General features: G+C 41.4%; 1 long non-coding RNA gene across 3 annotated transcripts in view; it reads right to left on the bottom strand.

Annotated features, from left to right (window-relative positions):
• The window catches only part of LOC106021483, a 153,818-nt gene that overhangs the window by 105,027 nt on the left and 27,257 nt on the right, over nt 1-21,534 (bottom strand). For 2 of the 3 annotated variants that reach the window (XR_005881362.1, XR_005881363.1), the window contains exon 2: nt 1,912-2,060. The exons of the other annotated variant lie outside the window; for it this stretch is intronic. This is a non-coding gene — a long non-coding RNA (uncharacterized LOC106021483). The remainder of the gene's footprint in view (nt 1-1,911; nt 2,061-21,534) is intronic. 3 annotated transcript variants of the gene reach the window in all.

The following is a 21,534-nucleotide window of genomic DNA, read 5'->3' as shown; positions in this document are numbered from 1 at the left end:
CTTTCATTTCTAAAGACAAAATTTACTTATTACTACAATGGAATCTTGAAATTCACAGGCAAATGGATGGCACTAGAAGAAACCATCCTGAGTGAGGTAACCCAGTCACAAAAAGACAAATGTGGAATGTACTCACTCATATATGGATTTTAGACATGGAGCAGGGGATTGCCAACCTACAATCCCACAGTCAGAGAGTCTGGGAAACAGGGAGAACCCTAAGAGAGATATGCATGGTACCCTAGAGAAGAGGAATGGGACTGAGATGGGATCTCCTGAGGGGATTGGGAGCATGGGAGGAGGGGAGGAGAGAGGAAGCTGGGAGAAAGGGAGGGGGAAAAGAAGGGGAGGACATGGGAGGCAGGAAGGTTGAGTCGGGGGAAGAATATAGGAGAGCAGGATGAGAGATACCATAATGTAGGGAGCCATTATAGTTTGAGAAGAGATCTGGCACTAGTGAGATTTTCAGAGATCTACAAGGATGACACCAACTGACAATCTAAGCAATAGTGGAGAGGCTACCTTAAATGCCCTCCCCCGATAATGAGATTGATGCCATCCTAGAGCCTTCATCCAGTGGCTATTAGAAGTAGAGGCAGACACCCACAGCTAAACACTGAACTAAACTCTTGGAACCCAGTGTCAGAGAGGGAGGAGTGATGAGCAAAGAAGTCAAGACCAGGCTGGTGAAACCCACAGAGGCAGCTGACCTGAACAAGGGGGAGCTCACGGACCCCTGACTGATGACTGAGAGGCCAGCATGGGACTGATCCAGACCCCTGAACGTGGGTGTCAGTGAGGAGGCTTTGGCAATCCATGGGGCCTCTGAGAGTAAATCAGTATTTATCCCTGCCATACAAATGGACTTTGGGAGCCCATTCCACATGGAGGGATGTGCTCTCGGCCTAGACACTTGGGGGAGGACCTAGGCCCTGCCCAGGATGATATGACAGATTTTGAAGATTCCCTCATGGAAGGCCTCACCCTCCCTGGGGAGCGGAGAGGGTATGGGGTGGGGGGTTGGGGGAGTTGGTAGGGGACAGGGGAGGAGGGGAGGGAGAGGGAGCTGGGATTTACATGTGAAGCAAGCCTGTTTCTAATTTAAATAAAAATTATTTAAGCAAAATATACCAGTATTTCTACTAAAGCCTAAGCCCTATGTAGTTGAACGTGGCATTCTATGGGGACATGAAGTGAAATGAGGTCAATTAGTAATATGACAGCTACGTTTAGCAATTCGATAATTTCACTTGTAAGGCTTCAGGGTGGAGAGCCAAGAGAACCATTGCTTTATCCCTTTGTTCCTTAGCCCATTTCCAGTGACAATCAGCTTTTGCTTTACTTCTAGGATGGAGCTTACAAGTCTGGCTGAAGAAGCACACTTTCCCTGGCAGGGATTTCCTCCACCTTTCACCCTGGATCTCACCCTGGTCCAGCAAGTAAACACAGCAATCATTCTGTCCCTCATGCTCAAGCCATGAATCCAGGCCCCTTCATCCTGGAAACTTCATCCCTGAACTTCTCTACTGATTAACTCAGAAAGAAAAACAATAGTTTTCTTCTTCTGTACATCCAGCAAATTTTAGTGCATATCATGTCTGCATTAATGGCCCTGGAAGTGCAATATTGTGTGTGTGTGTGTGTGTGTGTGTGTGTGTGTGTGTGTGTGTGTATACACTAAAAGTCAGTGTCATTTATTCTTACACTACGGGTCTGTAGGTACCTATTTTGGCTAATATGTACTCTATTTCAGGCTCTAGGTTAGCTTATCTTGGCTCCCTACTATAAGTTCTTTCCAAATCAGTCCCAGGTATGTCTATTCTAAGAAACTGCTATTCAGGCCATGTTCTTATTCTGAAATTCTAGAGCACAAGAGGACAAGATAAGTGTTAAGCACATTTCTAGTCTTACCCGTTTAAGCCCAAAGTAGAGGAGTAGGAAAATGTAGCTCACTAGCATGAGAGCTGAGCAAGAAAGGACATGGTACAACTGTATCACAAGCCAAGGAATCACTGAGGACAACTCTCCAGTCTTGGCATCCAGGGCATGTGCTGTGTTTTCTTGTGAGCCAAGTTCAGGGAAGAGCAGAAAGGAGAAAGAGGAAAGAGAAACAAAATACGTTTGGAATAGATTTGGGTCAGCTGAGTTCCCAACAATTAATCCCAAGGCAGTTCCAAATCCAGATAACACAAGCAGGCTTTATTTGGTAGTGAATTTCATTCTCGTTCTACTAGTATAAGACATCCACATCATCTTCTACAGCTGCTTTCTCCATGCCCCACACACCTAGATATTCTCTTACTAGTAATAGATACACAAAAACCGTGCTACATCTGGAGTTTGAAAGACTCACGTTTCAACTGTAGACCTTTGAGGTAGTTGTTAAGTAACTTTGAACGAGCTCTTCATTATTTTGGGCCTAAGTTCTTACCCATCTTTAAATTATGGTGATATATGCTGTGAAGTTCTTACAAAGATTAGCTGTGACACATCAGTGATTATGGCACGTATAAGGGATACAGTACATAAAAACTAATTTTCTTGTAATTAGTACTTAGCCTCTGCCTTTCTGTCCTGTCTTTCACTCAGGACTCCACTGCATAAATATCAGAAGAGCCAACTGTCAACATTGATCATCTGAGCTGTGGCACTGGAGGTTGAGAGCACACCTGCAGTATGAATTACATTGGTAAGTTGTCATGTGTTCTTTGTACCTGAAGGGAGATTAAATATGAGAACAAGAGACAGGCACCTTTGCCTCAGAGGTAGCATGTTTGCCTGCACTGACCTCTGAGATCCCTTGTCCTGGGTCAGTCTAACTCCCTGACTCTATAACAGGAAGGAAAAAAAACAGCAAATGGCTCAGGATATTAAATACTTTGTGCCTTCGGGACAACTAAGTGGCCCAGTGGCTAAGAGTGCTTGCCACCAAGGCTGATGACCTGAGCTCAGTCCCTGGAACCCACATGATAGAAGACCATTATGGACTCCTGAAAGCTGTCCTGACATCCACTAGTACACTGTGGCACATGAGAACACACACAAAACAAACAAATAAATAGAATGTGGCCCGGCAGTGGTGGCACACGACTTTAGTCCCAGCACTCGGGAGGCCAGCCTGGTCTACAAAGCGAGTTCCAGGACAGTCTCCAAAGCAATACAGAGAAACTCTGTCTCAAAGAAAAAAAATAGAATGTAATGAACATTTTAAAAATTAGGAACAGCTATATGGTAAACCATTCCCAGCTGAGGTTGTTATGGTTCATCCCACAGAATGAAAAAAAAAACTGTAATGGTTATGAGACACAGAAAGCCCGACTACAGAGAGAACACTCGGCTCTGCCTGTGACTTACTCAGGAGCCCAGCATGACTGTTCCAGCAGGAAACCCCAGTCATTTCTGCTGGATTCTATAAGTGTCCGGTTTGATGATGGCCTACTATCTATCTACTATCCTCAATTTATTCTCTTACTTTTGCTTGCTACCCATAGCTACTAAGCTCACTCATTTGAAGCTGAAAATACGGCTCTCTTAACTCATCCTCTGGACAGAGCAACACTGTCTGGGGACCTTTGCAGGTCAGCAAGCCCTTGACTCTACTCTAATTCTTCTTCCATGAGCCTATAGTATGTGGTATTTACTAGAGGAAACACAGATACGAACTTTCAAGAACATATGTGTGGTGTCATGTGGTCAGCTCCCATTAACTACTAAGAAATTCCACCTTCTGTCAGGGTGCTTTGGATCAGTGGGATTTAGAAGCTGTCAGTATTCCTTTTTAAGACAGAAGAAAGGTCCTCACCGATATCTTACTTTATGTTGATTTCCCCTGCAGTTTTCTTTTTTTTCTCAATATATGTTTTATTTAAATTAGAAACATGTATGCTTCACATGTCAATCTCAGCTCCGTCTCCCACCCCTCCTCCCTTGCCCCTCCACCAGCCCCCCCATCCCCCAGCCCAATCCCCACATCATTCCTCAGGGAGGGTGAGGCCCTCCTTGGGGGGATCTATGGAGTCTGTCATTTCATCCAGGGCAGGACCTAGGCCCTTCCCCATGTGTCCAGGCTGAGAGAGCATCCCTCCATATGGAATGGGCTCCCAAAGTTCATTCATACGCCATAGTGAACACTGATCTGTTACCCAAGGTCCCAGACATTTCTGAGGCCTCCTCACTGAGACTACATTCATGGAGTCTGGATCAGTCACCTGTTGGCCTCTCAGCCATCAGTCTGGAGTTCAAGATCTCCCCCCTTGTCCGGTCAGCTGTCTTTGTGGGTTTCACCAGCATGGTCTTGAACCCTTTGCTCATCACTCCTCCATCTCTGTCACTGGGCTCCAAGGGTGCAGCTCAATGTTTAGCTATGGGTATCTGTCTCTGCTTCCATCAGTCACTGGATGAAGGTTCTAGGATGGCATATAAGGTAGTCATCAACCTTATCATCAGGGAGGAGCCATTAATGTAGCCTCTCTGATATTGCTTAGTTTGCCAGTTGGTGTTATCTTTGTAGATCTCTGGAAATCTCACTAGTGTTAGCTCTCTCCTCAAACCTACAATGACTTCATCTATTATGGTATCTCTCATCCTGCTCTCCTTTATTCTTACCCCGACTCAACCTTCCTGCTCCCCATGTCTTCTTCTCCCCTCCTCTTATCCCCCTCTCTTTTTCCTGGTTCCCTCTCCTTCCCCCCCCCATGCTCCCAATCTGCTCAGGAGATCTTGCCTCCACTTCTCTGAGGTATCATGCATTTCTCTTGGGAACCTCCCTGTTTCCCAAACTCACTGACAATAGAATTGTAGGTTGACACTCCCCTGATCCATGTCTAAAGTCCATATATGAGTGAGTACATACCATGTTTGTCCTTTTGTGACTGGGTTACCTCACTCAGGATGGCTTCTTCTAGTGCCATCCATTTGCCTGCAAATTTCAAGATTCCATTGTTGTTGTTGTTGTTGTTGTTTTTGCTGAGTAGTACTCCATTGTATAAATGTACCACATTTTCTCTATCCACTCTTCAGTTGTAGGGCATCTAGGTTGCTTCCAGGATCTAGCTATTACAAATAATGCTGCTATGAACATAGTGGAGCAGATGTCCTTGTTGTATAAATGGGCATCTTTTGTTGTCTTTGGATCAAGATGTAGAACTCTCTCTCAGCTCCTTCTCCAGCACCATCTCTTCCTACATGATGCCATGGACTACCATGACAATAATGCACTAACCCTCTGAACTGTAAGTCACCCAACTAAATGTTTTCCTTTACAAGAGTTGCCATGGTGTCTCTTCACAGTAACAGAACCCCAACATACATGACATAACAAATTACAATAAGACTAGGCACAAACTCTCATATCAAAACTGGATGAAGCCATCCAGTAGAAGGAAAAGGGTCCCTAGTGTATTATCCTGCTGTCTTATAGAACCCAGGACCACCATCCAAAGCATAGCATCACCCACAATGTGTTGGGTCCTCCCACATCAATCAATAATTACCATACAGGCTTGCCTACAGCCTGATCTTATAGAGGCATTTTCTTAACTGAGGTTCCCTCTTCTCAAATGACTATAACTTGTGTCAGGTTGACATTAAACTAGTCATCACATATGGCATAGCTTTAATTTGATAATAGATCATGCAATTATTTTTAGAGGGTCCAGTTCATTTCTTGTTAGCACTTGGCACAGCAGGTATTCTAAAAATATTAGGCAAGTTAATTAATTTTTTAATTATGGATAAATTTGAGTTCTAAACAACCTGAGGACTTCTTAATTAAATACACACTAAGTTCAGTGATTTTACTTATTGACTCAAAATGCATCCATTACTGTCTTATATCTCATTTTTAGTCTATTATTGCAAATGATTGTTAGCCTAAGGCGTTAATATTTGAATTATAATAAACCAGTCTCTAAGTGATTTATTAGGCAATAGTTGAATTTCTTACTTGGTATGCATAATACAGAATTTCAGTTAAAGAGGAGAACACTACAATCTAAACAGAGACAAATTTGAATTTGCAAAATGAAAGGAAATGTTTACATAGAGCTACTATTATTCCATAATATGATTTTTAAACAACAGGAGTGAGTTTTTCTTTGGGGGGGTTGAAACAGGGTTTCTCTGTGGCTTTGGAGGCTGTCCTGGAACTTGCTCTTTTAGACTATGCTGGTCTCAAACTCACAGAGATTCGCCTGCCTCTGTCTCCTGAGTGCTGGGATTAAAGGCACCACCGCTGCTCGCCTTGGAGTAAAATTCTGACAAAATGATGTAACTCCTATCTACATCTTGCTATACCCATCAATGCATTGGGTAAGGCCCATAAGAGAAATTTCTTTTAACGATATGTGGCAAGTAACTCTGAAATGGCAAATGAATTATGAGCAGAGTAAGAGATCTTAGAATATTCCAGTTTCTCTGCTGCAGTTTCTTTAGAATACAAATAAGATACTTGTCAAATTTTTAAATGATTATCATAAAATCAGAATTCAGAATTTGAACTGAATTTGTAGTTGGAGGGTTGATGAAGAATTAGATACACACAGACTGATACATGTGGGCTTAGAGAGAACACATATTCTGATTTGTTGACTGATATAAATGTATACTGTACATGAACTCTATACATAGTTTCATATGCCATGCATGCAATGCAAAACATAATTTTAAATAATTCATAAAATTACAGAGTGCCTTTTTTGTGAAAAAGTTTCTAAATAACATAACTTTAATGAAAATCATATGTGTTATATGTGAATATATTATATACATGTGTGTATCCACAGAGGAAATTAGCAAAATTGAAGTGATGTTGCATAATATAATGATATATTGTTTTTCTTCTGTCATTCAACAGTACATGTTAAAGAATGATTCTTTATTCCAATCTTTATTTGCATTGTTTCAATTACTATATAGCATCTCACAGTGTGTATTTACTGTATCCTCTATTGTCAGATACTCACGATGTTTTAAAGGCCTTATTGTTATGCAAAAGACAGTAAAGGTTACAGGAGCTGACAGCTCCTCCATTCTCCCAGAAACAGACTTTGAACTAAATAAATAGCAATGGCTGAATTCTCAAACCAAGCCAGCTAGTCAAAAATCAAACTACAGGTTGTCTGTTCCTTGACCAGGTATGAATGCCTGATTGAAACAGTAATAATCAACAAAGATCATTTTATTCAGGGATGCTTTGTGACTTCTGCTAGAGAGAGATGAAGATGGTTATTCATCCCAGATAATGTGGACCTATGAAATGATGGACCTAAGCAATGATTCTAGCTTAGTCTAGCTCAGTCAACTGTAACTTCATTTGGAGACACTTACAGAAGCACGGTAAGGGTCAGCTCACAAAAGCTACATCTCTGATGGTCCCTATACAACTTGGAGTCAGTGCCAGAGGACACTCTCCTCTTCTCCCAGCAATTATTTGTAGATTTTGTAACTTTTGTGAGCTTTCCAAGTCTTGGAACTATCTTCCTTGAGCCTCTACCCACCCCCACAAACCCTCACCCCACCAGGGAATATTTCAATTTGCTGGAAACAGCTGCAAAATAGGATAGGAAAGTATCACTCAAGGTCCAGCACCTACAGAAACATTCAGAGAATCTCAAGACAACAACAGATAGAACATGAATAACAATGCCTTTCCATGAACAATAAATTGCTATCAGGCCTGGGCAGATGGCTCAGTAGGTAAAAGTTCTTGCTGTGAAATTCTGAGGATCCAAGTTCTAACCCCCAGAGCCAATAAAAAAGCCAGGCATGGCTGCTTTTGTCTGTAACTCCTGAAAGTGGGTCTCTAGAGCTCACTGGCCAGACAGTATATCCTAAATGGCAAAGTTGGGTTAAGTGAAAGACCTTGTCTCAAGGCAATAAGGTGGAGAGCCCTAGAGACAGATAACCCCCTATCCTGCTCAGTCTTGCCCATGTGTACCACACCGCACCTGTACACTCATTCACCACATGCACACACACACACACACACACACACACACACACACACACTACAACACAGGGGAGGGACTTTTCTAATGATGTTTTAAAATTCATTTGTTGAATAAATATTGAGATTATGTATGTATCAGGGATGCTACTGCAAATAGAATAGACAAACCTTCTACCCTTGGGAGGCTTATATTTAGGCATGAGAAACAAATAATTGAGTAAACAAATATTGGAGTTTAAGTAGTAAAGAGAAACATGGAGGAAATATCAAAAGGTAAAGGAATGAGAAATGGCTAGGCTGGTTGACTTTAGTTTACATAGGAAGGTCTGGGAATGTCTTTGCTTTGAAGGCATCCTTTCTCTGGGATAAGGAAATGAGCCTTGTGAAGAATTAGGGGAGCATGATTATAGGCAGAATAAATGACAAGCTCAAAGACCTAAATGGAGGCAAAGAGGGATCAAGTTCAGGCAGCTTGACTTAGTGGATTGAACAGGGTGGTTGACAGTTGAGAAGAGTCCATTGCCGTGATAAAGCATGGTGACCAAGACAGTGCTGTGATAAAACATGGTGACCAAGACAGCTTATAGAAGAAGGCATTTACTTTGGGGCTCACAGTTGCAAGGAGTTAGAGTTCATGACCATTATGATAGGGGAGCATGGCAGCAGGCAGGCATGTTGGAGCAGGTGACCGAGCTCACATCTCAACCCACAAGCACAAAGCAAAAAGAGTTCATTTGGATTTGCACAGGCTTTTGAAACCACAAAGCTGACTCCTAGTGACACACCTCTTCCAACAAGGCCACACCTCATAATCTTTCCCAAACAGTTATACCAGCAGGGGACCACCATTCAAATATTTGAGTCTGTCTCCTTCAAACCCCCACAGTAAGATTGGGTAAAGGCTTCCCTTGCTCTTGGTTTCACAGCAAGCTGTGGGAGAGTATTAAGTCAAGTTGACCAAACACATTTATGTTTTAAAAAATAATTCACTCATATGTGGAGATTTTATTAGGAAGACATAGGAACAGAAATAGGAAGGTCAACTAAAAAATGTATTTCACTCTACAGCCAGATATAGTAATGACGAATTAGCTTTTGTCTTAGGGTTTTACTGTTGTGAAGAGACACCATGACAACTTTTATAAAGGAAATCATTTAATTGGGGCTGGCTTATAGTTTCAGAGTCCATTATCTTTATGGTGGTAAGCATGGTAGCATGCAGACAGACATGGAGCTGAGAGTTTGACATCTGAGTCAACAGGAAGCAGGAAGTGAATATTACATTAGACCTAGCTTGAGCATTTAAGACCTCAAAGCTGTAACCTAGTGGCGCACTTCCTCCAACATAGCTGTACCCACTCCAACAAGGCCACACCTCCTAACAGTGCCTCTCCCTATAAGCCTATGTGGGGCATTCTTTTTTTCAGATCACCACAGCCTTGCACAGTGGTACACATCATCTTCAATCCTAGCACTTGGGATGCAAAGGCAGGAGGATCTCTGTGAGTCTGAGGCCAGTCTGTTTGTTCTACACAGCATGCTCTAGGCCAGTCAGTGCTAGACAGTGAGACTTTGTCTAAAGATGATAATGACAGAAGTGGAGGTGGTAAGATAGTCACAATCACAGTGTGTTCTGATGACTGACCTGTCAAGACTCATTGATGGTAATGATGACAATTTTAAGGCAACAAACAAAAATAAAGGCTGGAGCTGGGACTCAATAGCAGCATATTGTCTACATAGGACTGAGTTCAATCCCCAAGGGTAGAAGAAGGGTGAAGGATGCATGGAATGGACAGGAGGAAAAGAGAGAGGGAGAAAGGCGGGCATACCTAGATGTTTGAATGTTTGGTTGTGTAATTTAGAGCATAGTGATGCCATGTGCTTGGCAGGAAATCTCCTAAAAGAGCAAACTTGAGAAAAACAAACAACCTCTGATTTAACATGCAATGTGCTTTATACAAACCAGCAGGTCATCATATATTCAAACCTGGGGGTCCATCAGAGAGGCTAGAGGAAAACTTATCACCATGAAGATGTTGTTTGTAACTGTGTTCTTGGCCAAAGAATGAGGCCGGAAGGGAATGCAGTACCAAGAGCCTCCAGCTTGGACACCCAACACTGAGAGCTTAGAGATAGAATGGTGTTTGCAAAGAAAACTTGGAAGCAAGAATGTCTTTGTGATATGGAGGCAACCAGGGCAGTGTGTTGTCTACGCCCAAAGGATGGTTCAGGAGGAAAGTGCAACAGGACAGTGGCTGTGCCAAATTTGATGAAAGATTGCCTAAGTCTCGAACGAGACCAGGAAACCAGAGGAGCCAGGGAGTCCAGGGAAGCAGCTGTTCCGGCAGCAGCATCAGGCACAACAGGCCAGCTTCTGGGCCTGTGTTCCAGTGCCTGGGGATCGCCTGGGAACTGCACAGAGCTTCCAATCCCGATGGGAGCCAAGGACCCCAGACTCCAGGATTTCTCTCCCACCAATGAGACCAGGAAACCAGAGGATCCAGAAAGACAAGGGAAGCAGCTATTCCAGCCACAGGATCAGGTACAACAGGATCCAGCAAAGGATCCAGGGGACCAGGTGGGAGGCTAAGCACCCCAGATTCCTGTTCTTCTTCTCTACCCACGGGACCAGAACGAGGACAAGGAATAGAAAAACCACCAGATTATTGGACTTGCTAGCACCCACCAAAAGGGAACTCTGGTCCCCAGACCAGTAAGGGGCTCTTTCTGCACCCACTAGAAGAAGAGATGGGAAAGAGACAATACAAAAACACACTCAGCAACAGAAAAACAAATATGACACCACCAGATTCTAGAGACTCCACACCAGCAAGACTCCAACATTCCAATGCGAACGAAGCAGAAGACAACAACCTTAAAACTACTTTCATGAAAATGATAGAGGCCCTAAAAGAGGATATAGGAAAATCCCTCAAAGAAATGGAAGAAAAAACAAACCAAAAAATGCAAGAAGTGGAAGAAAAAACAAAGCAAAAAATGAAAGAAATGGAAAAAGAAACATACCAGAAAAGGCAGGACATGGAAGAAGAAACAAAGCAAAAAACTCAAGAAATGGAAGAAAAAAACAAAGCAAAAAATGAAAGAAATGGAAGAAGAAAGAAACCAAAAAACGCAGGAAATGGAAGAAAGAACAAACCAAAAAATTCATAAAAGGCAACAAATGGAAGAAAAGATAAACCTAAAATTGCAAGAAGCAATGCAAACACAGCAAGAGCTGAAAACTGAAATAGAGACAATAAAAAAAAACACAATCTGAAGAAAGTCAGGAAATAGAAAACCTGAGCAAACAGTCAGGTACTACCGATACAAGCATTACCAACAGAATAGAAGAGATGGAAGAGAGAATCTCAAGTGGTAAAGATACACTAGGAGAAATGGATTCATCAACCAAAGAAAACCTTAAGTCCAACAAATCCTTAACACAAAACATCCAGGAAACATGGGACACCATGAAAAGACCAAACCTAAGAATAAATAGGTATAGAAGAAGAAGAAAACCACCTCAAAGGGGCAGAAAACATATTCAACAAAATCATAGAAGAAAAGTTTCCCAACCTTAAGAAAGACATGCCAATGAAGGTACAAGAAGCTTACAGAACACCAAATAGAGTGGACCACAAAAAAAAGTCCCCTCGCCACATAATAATCAAGACCCCAAATATACAGAATAAAGAAAGAATATTAAGAGCAGCTAAGGAAAAAGGCTAAGTAACATATAAAGGCAGACCTATCAGAATTACACCAGACGTCTCCATGGAAACTCTGAAAGCCAGAAGGTCCTGGATAGATATTCTACCAACACTAAGAGACCATGGATGCCAGCCCAGACTACTATACCCGGCAAAGCTCTCAATCACTATAGACGGAGAAAACAAGATATTCCATGACAAAACTAGATTCAAGCAATATGTATCCACTAACCCAGCCCTACAGAAAATTTTGGAAGGAAAACTCCAACCCAATGAAGCAAACTACAACCAGAAAAACATAGGAAATAGAGAATCCCTCTCTACCAACAGCCAAAAGAACAAAGGGGTGAAATTCCACACATAATTCCAACAACAACAACCACTGCAAACCGAAAAAGGATGAGCAATCAATGGTCATTAATATCCCTCAACATTAATGGCCTTAACTCACCCATAAAAAGACACAGGCTAGCAGAATGGATTCGAAGACAGAACCCTTCCTTCTGCTGCATACAAGAAACACAACTCACCCTCAAAGACAGACATTACCTGAGAGTTAAAGGTTGGGAAAAAAATTTTCAATCAAATGGACCCAAGAAACAAGCAGGGGTAGCAATCCTAATATCTAACAAACTAGATTTTAAAATAAAATCAATCAAAAGAGATGAAGGAGGTCATTACATACTCATCACAGGTGAAATCCACCAAGATGAAGGTTCTATCCTGTACATCTATGCCCCAAATACAAAGGCACCCGCATTCGTAAAAGAAACATTATTAGAACTTAAATCACACCTAAAGCCCCACACAGTTATAGTGGAAGATTTCAACACACCACTCTCACCACTAGACAGGAATTCCAGACAGAAACTCAACAAAGAAGCAAAGGGTCTAATAGAAGTAATGACCCACCTGGGATTAACAGATATCTATAGAACAACATTTCATCCACATAAAAAAGAATATACCTTCTTCTTACCACCACATGGAACCTTCTCAAAAATCGACCACATACTTGGCAACATATCAAACCTCAACAGCTACAAAAAAATTGGAATAACTCCATGCATCTTATCAGACCACCATGCTTTAAAATTAGAATTCAACAACAACACAAATTGCAGAAAACCTACAAACTCATGGAAATTGAATAATGCTCAACTGCACCATTCCTGGGTCAAAGAAGAAATAAAAAAAGAAATTAAAGACTTCCTCGAATTCAATGAGAATGAGGACACAACATACCCAAACCTATGGGACACTTTGAAAGCAGTGCTACGGGGGAAGTTCATAGCACTAAGTGCCCACATGAAGAAACTGGAGAACAGTTATACTAGAGAATTAACAGCACAGCTGAAAGCTCTAGAACACAAAGAAGCAAACTCCCCCAGGAGGAGTAGATGCCAGGAAATAATCAAATTGAGGGCTGAAATCAATAAAGTAGAAACTAGGAAAACAATACAAAGAATCAATGCAACGAAGAGTTGGTTCTTTGAGAAAATCAAAAAGATATACAAACCTTTGTCCAAACTTACCAAACAGCAGAGAGTGAACATGCAAATTAACAAAATCAGAAATGAAAAGGGGGACATAACAACAGACTCTGAGGAAATCCAGAGAATCATCAGGTCATACTTTGAAAACCTATACTCCACAAAATTCGAAAATTTAAAGGAAATGGATGACTTCCTGGATAGCTATAACTTGCCAAAACTAAATCAAGAACAGATAGGCAATTTAAATAGACCTATAACCCCTATGGAAATAGAAGCAGTCATCAAAAGTCTCCCAACCAAAAAAAGTCAAGGTCCAGATGGTTTCAGTGCAGAATTCTACCAGAAATTCAAAGAACAACTTATACCAATTCTTCTCAAAGTATTCCACACAATAGAAGCAGAAGGGTCTTTGCCAAACTCTTTCTATGAGGCTTCAATAACCTTGATCCCCAAGCCACACAAAGACACAACTAAGAAAGAGAACTTCAGACCAATATCCCTCATGAACATTGATGCAAAAATACTCAATAAAATACTTGCAAATCGGATCCAAGAACACATCAAAACAATTATTCACCACGATCAAGTAGGTTTCATTCCAGGGATGCTGGGATGGTTCAACATATGAAAATCCATCAATGTAATCCACCATATAAACAAGCTGAAAAACAAAAATCACATGATCATCTCACTAGATGCTGAAAAAGCCTTTGACAAAATCCAACACCCCTTCATGATAAAGGTCTTGAAGAGATCTGAGATAACAGGGACATACTTAAACGTAATAAAAACTATATACATTAAACCAACAGCCAACATCAAACTAAATGGACAGAAACTCAACGCAATTCCTCTAAAATCAGGAACAAAACAAGGCTGTCCACTCTCTCCATACCTTTTCAACGTGGTACTTGAAGTTCTAGCCATTGCCATACGACAACAAAAGGGGATCAAGGGGATACAAATTGGGAAGGAAGAGGTCAAACTTTCACTGTTTGCAGATGATATGATAGTTTACATCAATGACCCAAAGAACTCTACCAGGGAATTCTTACAGCTGATTAACACCTTCAGCAAAGTGGCAGGCTACATGATCAACTCAAGAAAATCAGTAGCCCTACTATATACAGATGATAAAAGGGCTGAAAAAGAAATCAGAGAAACATCACCCTTTACAATTGCCACAAACAACATAAAATACCTTGGGGTAACGCTAACCAAACAAGTGAAAGACCTGTATCGCAAGAACTTTGAATCTTTGAAGAAAGAAATTAAAGAAGCCCTCAGAAAATGGAAAGATCTTCCATGCTCTTGGATAGGTAGGATCAATGTAGTAAAAATGGCAATCCTGCCAAAAGCAATCTACAGATTCAATGCAATCCCCATTAAAATCCCAGCACAATTCTTCACAGACCTTGAAAGAATAATAATCATGTTTGTATGGAAAAACAAAAGACCCAGGATAGCCAAAACAACCCTGTTCAACAAGGCAACGTCCGGAGGCATCACCATCCCTGACCTCAAGCTCTATTATAGAGCTATAGTCCTGAAAACATCTTGGTATTGGCACAAAAATAGACAGGTAGACCAATGAAATCGAATTGAAAACCCTGATACTAACCCACACACGTATGAACATCTGATCTTTGACAAAGAAGCTAAAAATATACAATGGAATAAAGAAAGCATCTTCAACAAATGGTGCTGGCATAAACTGAAGGCTGGCATGTAGAAGAATGCGGATCGATCCATGTTTATCGCCATGCGCAAAACTTAAGTCCAAATGGATCAAAGACCTTAACATAAATCCAGCCACACTGAACCTCTTAGAAGAGAAAGTGGGTGGTACCCTTGAACGAATTGGTACAGGAGACAGCTTCCTGAACATAACAGCACTAGCACAGACAGTGAGATCAACAATTAATAAATGGGACCTCCTGAAACTGAGAAGCTTCTGTAAGGCAAAGGACACAGTCAGCAAGACAAAAAGGCAACCCACAGAATGGGAAAAAATATTCACTAATCCCACATCTGACAGAGGGTTTATCTCCAAAATTTTTACAAAGAACTCAAGAAGCAAGTCTCCAAACCACCAAAGGATCCAATTAAAAAGTGGGCTGCAGAACTAAATAGAGAATTTTCAATAGAGGAGTCTAAAATGGCTGAGAGGCACTTGAGAAAGTGCTCAACCTCCTTAGCCATCCGGGAAATGCAAATCAAAACAACTCTGAGATACCATCTCACTCCTGTCAGAATGGCTAAAATCAAAACACCAATGACAATTTATGCTGGAGAGAATGTGGTGAAAGGGGGACACTCCTCCATTGCTGGTGGGAGTGCCAACTGGTTCAGCCACTTTGGAAATCAATATGGAGATTCCTCAGAAAAATGGGAATAAACCTACCACAAGACCCAGCAACTCCACTCTTAGGCATATATCCAAAAGATGCCCATTCATACAACAAAGATGTCTGTTCCACTATGTTCATAGCAGCATTATTTGTAATAGCCAGAACTTGGAAGCAACCTAGATGTCCCTCAACCGAAGAATGGATAGAGAAAATGTGGTACATTTACACAATGGAGTACTATTCAGGAGAAAAAAAATGGAATCCTGAGATTTGCAGGCAAATGGATGACACTAAAAGAAACCATCCTGAGTGAGGTAACCCAGTCACAAAAAGAGAAACATGGCATGTACTCTCTCATATATGGATTTTAGACATATATCTGGGGAGTGCCAGCCTACAATCCCATGGCCAGAATCTGGGAAACAGAAACTTCATTCAGTGGCTGATGGAAGAAGAGGCAGACTCCCTCGGTTAAGTACTGAGCTGAACTCAAGAAAGCCAATAACAGAGAGGGAGGACTGATGACCAAAGGGATTAAGACTGGGCTGGTTTAACCCCCAGAAACAGCTGACCTGACAAAGGTTAACTCTTGAATCCCAGGCATCAGCCTGGGAATCCAGCATGGGACTGATCAAGACCCCCTGAATGTGGGTGTCAGTGAGGAGGCCTAGGTAATCTATTGAGCCTTGGGCAGCAGATCAGTACTCATCCCGAGTATACACACGGACTTTGGACTCCCATCCAACAATGTGAGGTGCACTCTCACCCTGAACTCTTGGGGGGGGGTCTAGGCCCTGCCCTGCATGAAATGACAGACTATGGACACCCCCATGGAGGGCCTCACCCTCCCTGGGGAAATGAGGGTGATAATGGGGGGTTGGGGGAAGGGCACGGGAGGAGGGGAGGGAAAGGGACTTGTGAAGCAACCTTGTTTCTTATCTAAATTTAAACTGAAAAATAAATTTAAAAAAAAGATTGCCTAAGTCTCTGTGACTTCTTCAGTTGGAGAAGGGTAATCAAAGGGCAAAGGGGTACAGTCCTGTCAGTTGTGAACTGCAAGCAACTCTGGAGATCTCTGACTCAGCTGTCAAATGGTCTAAATCACAGGACTTAGGAAATCATGTTGCAGTCACCTGTTTAGGTGTGTGCCTACAACTGCCCCAGCAGAATTCTCTTTCTTTTTACTCATGGAGTCCAACAAGTTCAGTGAAGTGCCTGGTATGGATCTGGTGACTGGTGTCTGATACACCAAAGTTAACTGCAGGAGAAGGGAAGGACAATGTTTAGTTGTGTTGTAGTGACGTAAAGACAGGTAATTTTTTCTATTAGCATTTCTGAATTGTAGTTTCACCTGGCTGCAACTATTGCAAGTATGCTAACATTTGCAACCATAAACTGTGCTTTTCCTTCTTTTAACTCCTGGAAAGAATGAAATTAAAATAGCTTCAGCCAAGATCTAATGTATATATGTGTTTAATGTATAGGAGGAAATCAATAAATCTAGTCTACAGCACACATACTAAACATCATTTGATTTAAGAACATGAACAGACGATATATGAGCATTCAAGAAGAAACATAAATTGCAAATAAGCAAAATAGTAAAAATTCAAAAATTAGATTTTACTTATCCAATGGTTATATAAATACTACTGAAAAGATGCTTGAAATACATTGTCTGAAATATTGTGAGCCAGAACAACTGTTTTAGAAAGTTATGTTGAAATGCAATTTTATACAAAGTTTGTGTTTTATCTTTAGCAATTCTTCTAAGCAAAAAAAAATCAATATAATTAATTCAAAATGTTTCAAGATGTTCATTGTAGAATAAAAGGAGCATTGCAGTACAACCCTGTAAAAGGTGAATGACATTTTTAATAGGTGTAATTCAACAACTCTATGTAATTCTTAGAGATCAGGCTTATGAAGTTTGTATAGTCATACATGAAAAAAAACCTTAAAATTGTATATAGGCTGAGATTACATCCAATAGAAACAGAGACTTCTATGAAATGAACCATGCTTCTAACATAATAGTTTAAGTCTGATAATCAGGTAGCTAATATTTGCTGAGCACTTACTATGTAACAGACCTTACTGTGAGAGCTTTGGATGTTTAATCCAGCATAATCCTCAAGTAAGTCTATTAAATAGTATTGCGTAAATGAGGAAAATGGATTGAAAATAGGCTTATAAAATTTTCAAGGTCACTTGACTTCAGGAAAGCACAGAGAGAAATCAAACTCAGCTAACCAACCTCATTAGAGTAGAACCACAGGTTACTTGCCTTTTGCAGACTGTCCTATACATGCTTGTGCTGCTGATGGACTTGCTGGGGGGTGGGGATTGATGTTTCGTTTTTAAATTTTTTCAGGGCAAAGAAAAAACAAACAAACAACAAAAAAAAAAGCTCTTATGCTGCTCTGCTCCAAGAAGGACCTAAATTCAGTTACTACCACCCTTTGGAGCTGCTCACAACTGCCAGTGGTGGAAAGCAAATTTTTTAATTTTAAAATTACATTTATTTTTATTAATTTATTTATTTTACATCACGACCATATATATGTTCCCCTCCCTCCTCTCCTTCCATTCTTTCCCCCACCTTCCCCTTTGCCCCGGAGTCCACATCCTCCATTTTTGTTCAGAAAGGGGCAGGCCTTCCATGGAAATCAGTAAAACTTGTCATATCAAGTAAGACTAAGCACCTCTCTTTGTATTAAGGCTGGGCAAGGCATCCCAGTATGGCGAATAGGGTTCCAAAAGCCAGCCAAAGCATTAGGGACAGACCCTGCTCCACTGTTAGAACTTCTGAAAGTAGACCAAGCTATACAACTGTCACATATATGTAGAAAGCCTAGGTTGGCCCCTGAAGGATTCCTGGTTGTCAGTTCATATTCTGTGAGCTCCTATGAGCCTAGGTTGGTTGATTTTGTGGATTCTCTTGTGTTGTCCCTGACTCATACAGTCCTTCCTCCCTTACGTCAGCAGGATTCCCCAAGCTCCACCTAAAGTTTGGGTCTCTGCACCTGTTTCCATCAGTTACTAGATGGAGACTCTCTGATGACAATTGGGGAAGACAACCAGTCTATGAGCATAGCAGAATGTCATTAGGCATTATTGCACTGGGTGCTTTTTTCTCCAATTATTTTTGGTTCTATCCTAGGTCTCTGGGTCATCCATCTTCTGGGTACTGGCACTCTAGGCAGTATCAGGGATGAGACCACTCTTGTGACTTGAGTCTCAGACTGGATTGGCCACTCCCACAATCTCTCTGGACCAGCCTTACCCAGCACATCTTATAGGCAGGACAGACTAAGGTCAGTGGTTATGTGGTTGTCTTGTCTCCCAATCCCTACACTGGAAGTCTTGCCTAGTCACAGGAGATGGCCATTTCATCCTATGTATCCACTATTGCTAGAAGTTCTTAGCTGGGGGCATCCTTGTAGATTCCTTGGAGTTTCCCTCGCACTGGGTTTCTATCTGACCCTGAAATGTCCTCCTGGCCAGTCATCTATTTCAGTACTGTTCCCCTCCATCCACCCCCCAATCTGATCCTTCATGTTCCCATCCCCACATGCCCCCAGTACACCCATGAGATCAATCTCTTATATTTTCTCTTCCCAGGGAGATCCATGCATTCTCCCTTGAGCCCTCTTTGTTACCTAACCTCTCTGGGTCTTTGGATCATAGCATGGTTATCCTTTATTTTACAGCTAATATCCACTTGTAAGTGAGTACATACCATGTTTCTCTTACTGAGTCTGGGTCACCTCACTCAGGATGATTTTTTTCTAGTTCCATCCATTCACCTTCAGGTTTCATGATGTCATTGTTTTTAACATTGTAATACTCCATTGAGTAAATGTACCACATTTTCTTCATCTATTCATTGGTTGAGGGACATCTAGGTTGTTTCCAGATTCTGGCTCTTACAAATAAAGCTGATATGAACATACTTGAGCAAGTGTCCTTGTGGTATGATTGAGCATCCTTTGGGTATATGCCCAAGAGTGGTATCACTGGGTCTTGAGGTAGATTGATTCCCTGTTTTCTGAGAAACCACAATATTGATTTCTAAAGTGGCTATATAAGTTTGCACTCCTAACAACAGTGGAGGAGTGCTCACTTGCTAATGGAAAACATCTTAATAGTGCTTTGTAAAGCCCCATGATTTCTCTTCGAGAACGATTAAGTTAGAAAAGCACCTGGGAAAAATATGCACTACTACTCCACTATGAGCAAAACTCTCGTACTGAACGGGTTAGTGCAGCTGGCTGGGGAGGACCATCAGTTCCATAGTGCCAGTCATGAAAAGACTATGACTATGTGCTTTCATTTACCTGGTGAGCACTCTCTGTGCACACTGCTGTGAGAACTCCCATTCTAGAGTAAAAACTACAGTGAAACTACAGTCAACCATGACTTTCCTGAGACAGAGGCATAGATTATGAAAAGGTTACAATAGCTGGGGTTTTCCCTTTCATAAATAAAAGCCATCTGGGAATTTCTAACAAGTTTTTCCTAGATGACATAATGATCAGTTTTGCTTGCACTAAGAGTGCTGCCTGTACAAACACCCACTGCAAATGTATTTAGGGTACACTCATCGGATTCCCTCTCACTGTGTTGGAAAATGGGATTGAAATGACACTTTTGGAGATCTCAGGTATCTACTCACCATTTCAAATGACTGCTCTCTTACCCACACCTAACAACAAATCCTTTGTGTTTTTATTTTTTAAGATGTTAAGGTTTAAAATTTTCAAAGGTCTTTCCTACAAATTTTCAGCCATAATGAGAGATCTAAGAAGGAAGCAGCAAATGCCCAAAGATCAGTTTGCTTTTGAGATTATTAACATTGACATCCACACATCTTAAGATGAGACACCGATCTTCCGGTTGAGTATCTGCAACCGCTTGGACTTGGCTGGTTTGTTCTTAGACTTCATATCAGTGACTAGAGTGTGTGTAATACCTTCAGCAAGAGGGTAAAGGAAATCATCAGTTCAACCCATTTCCTAACTACCAAGCAAATTCCCTTGCCATGAAATTCCAGAAATGCCTCCTCACAGCACCGGAAGTTAGCTGGCAAGGCTAACAGACAGAATGAAAGTGTCCCTGGCCAGTTAGGCCAGCTTTGCTTGGCCTTGTCTGCTTGGATTGCCACTTCAACTACTGATGTTGTTTAGTGGGCAGAAGAGGAGAAGGGCAAACAAAACCTAACAGTTCCTAACACATAGAAACAATAATGTTTGAAGAGATGAGAATGCTATTTGCCCTGATTACTTTTGTTTTGTTGTTTATTATTCACGGAAATTTTCATATATCCATATACTGTGTTTTAAGCATTTTCACATACAGCCCTTGCCTTCTTTCATCCATCCATCCATCCATCTATCCATCCCCTTCCCTGGATCCTTTCATCATCTCACAATACCCCTCCTACTTTGATGTTTGTTTTTTGACCCCTAACTTTAATTAAGGCTCTTTGCATAAGCACAAGGGGTCACTATTTACTGGAACAATTTATCAGTGGCTAGTCACTGAGGAAAATGGCACCCCTTTTATGGTACCCATTAGCTTCTCATAGACCCTCAGTGAGGGCTGAGGCCTCATGAATCCCTCCTGTATGCATGATTAAATGGTGGTGGGCCCAAGATTTTGCAACAAGTGGCAAGTTCATTGAGTGTGATGGCTGTGTCGTGTCCACAAGACACTGTTTTAAAGTATTCTTCTACAATCTTGGTCTCTTAATTCTTTCTGCCACTTCTTCTATGATGCTCCCAAGGTCTTGGTGGAGGATTGATTTAGATATTCCACATAGGGCCAAGCACTCCTCTCCAGTTACTTATTCTCGACAGTTTGACCAGCAGTGAGACTCTGTGTTAACCACTACATGATGTAAAGAGGCTCCTCTGAGGAAGGCTGATTGCTGACTTGGTTTTCTTGAGACAAGGTCTCTATGCAACCAAGATTGGTTTTGAACACCAGGTTATATTGCCTCAGTGCTAAGATTACAGATGCCC

The sequence above is a fragment of the Mesocricetus auratus genome, unplaced genomic scaffold, assembly GCF_017639785.1.
Source record: "Mesocricetus auratus isolate SY011 unplaced genomic scaffold, BCM_Maur_2.0 Super-Scaffold_100014, whole genome shotgun sequence".
NCBI lineage: Eukaryota > Metazoa > Chordata > Mammalia > Rodentia > Cricetidae > Mesocricetus > Mesocricetus auratus.
Note: the sequence above shows the minus strand (reverse complement) of the source record. Positions and strands in the feature narration are given on the sequence as shown.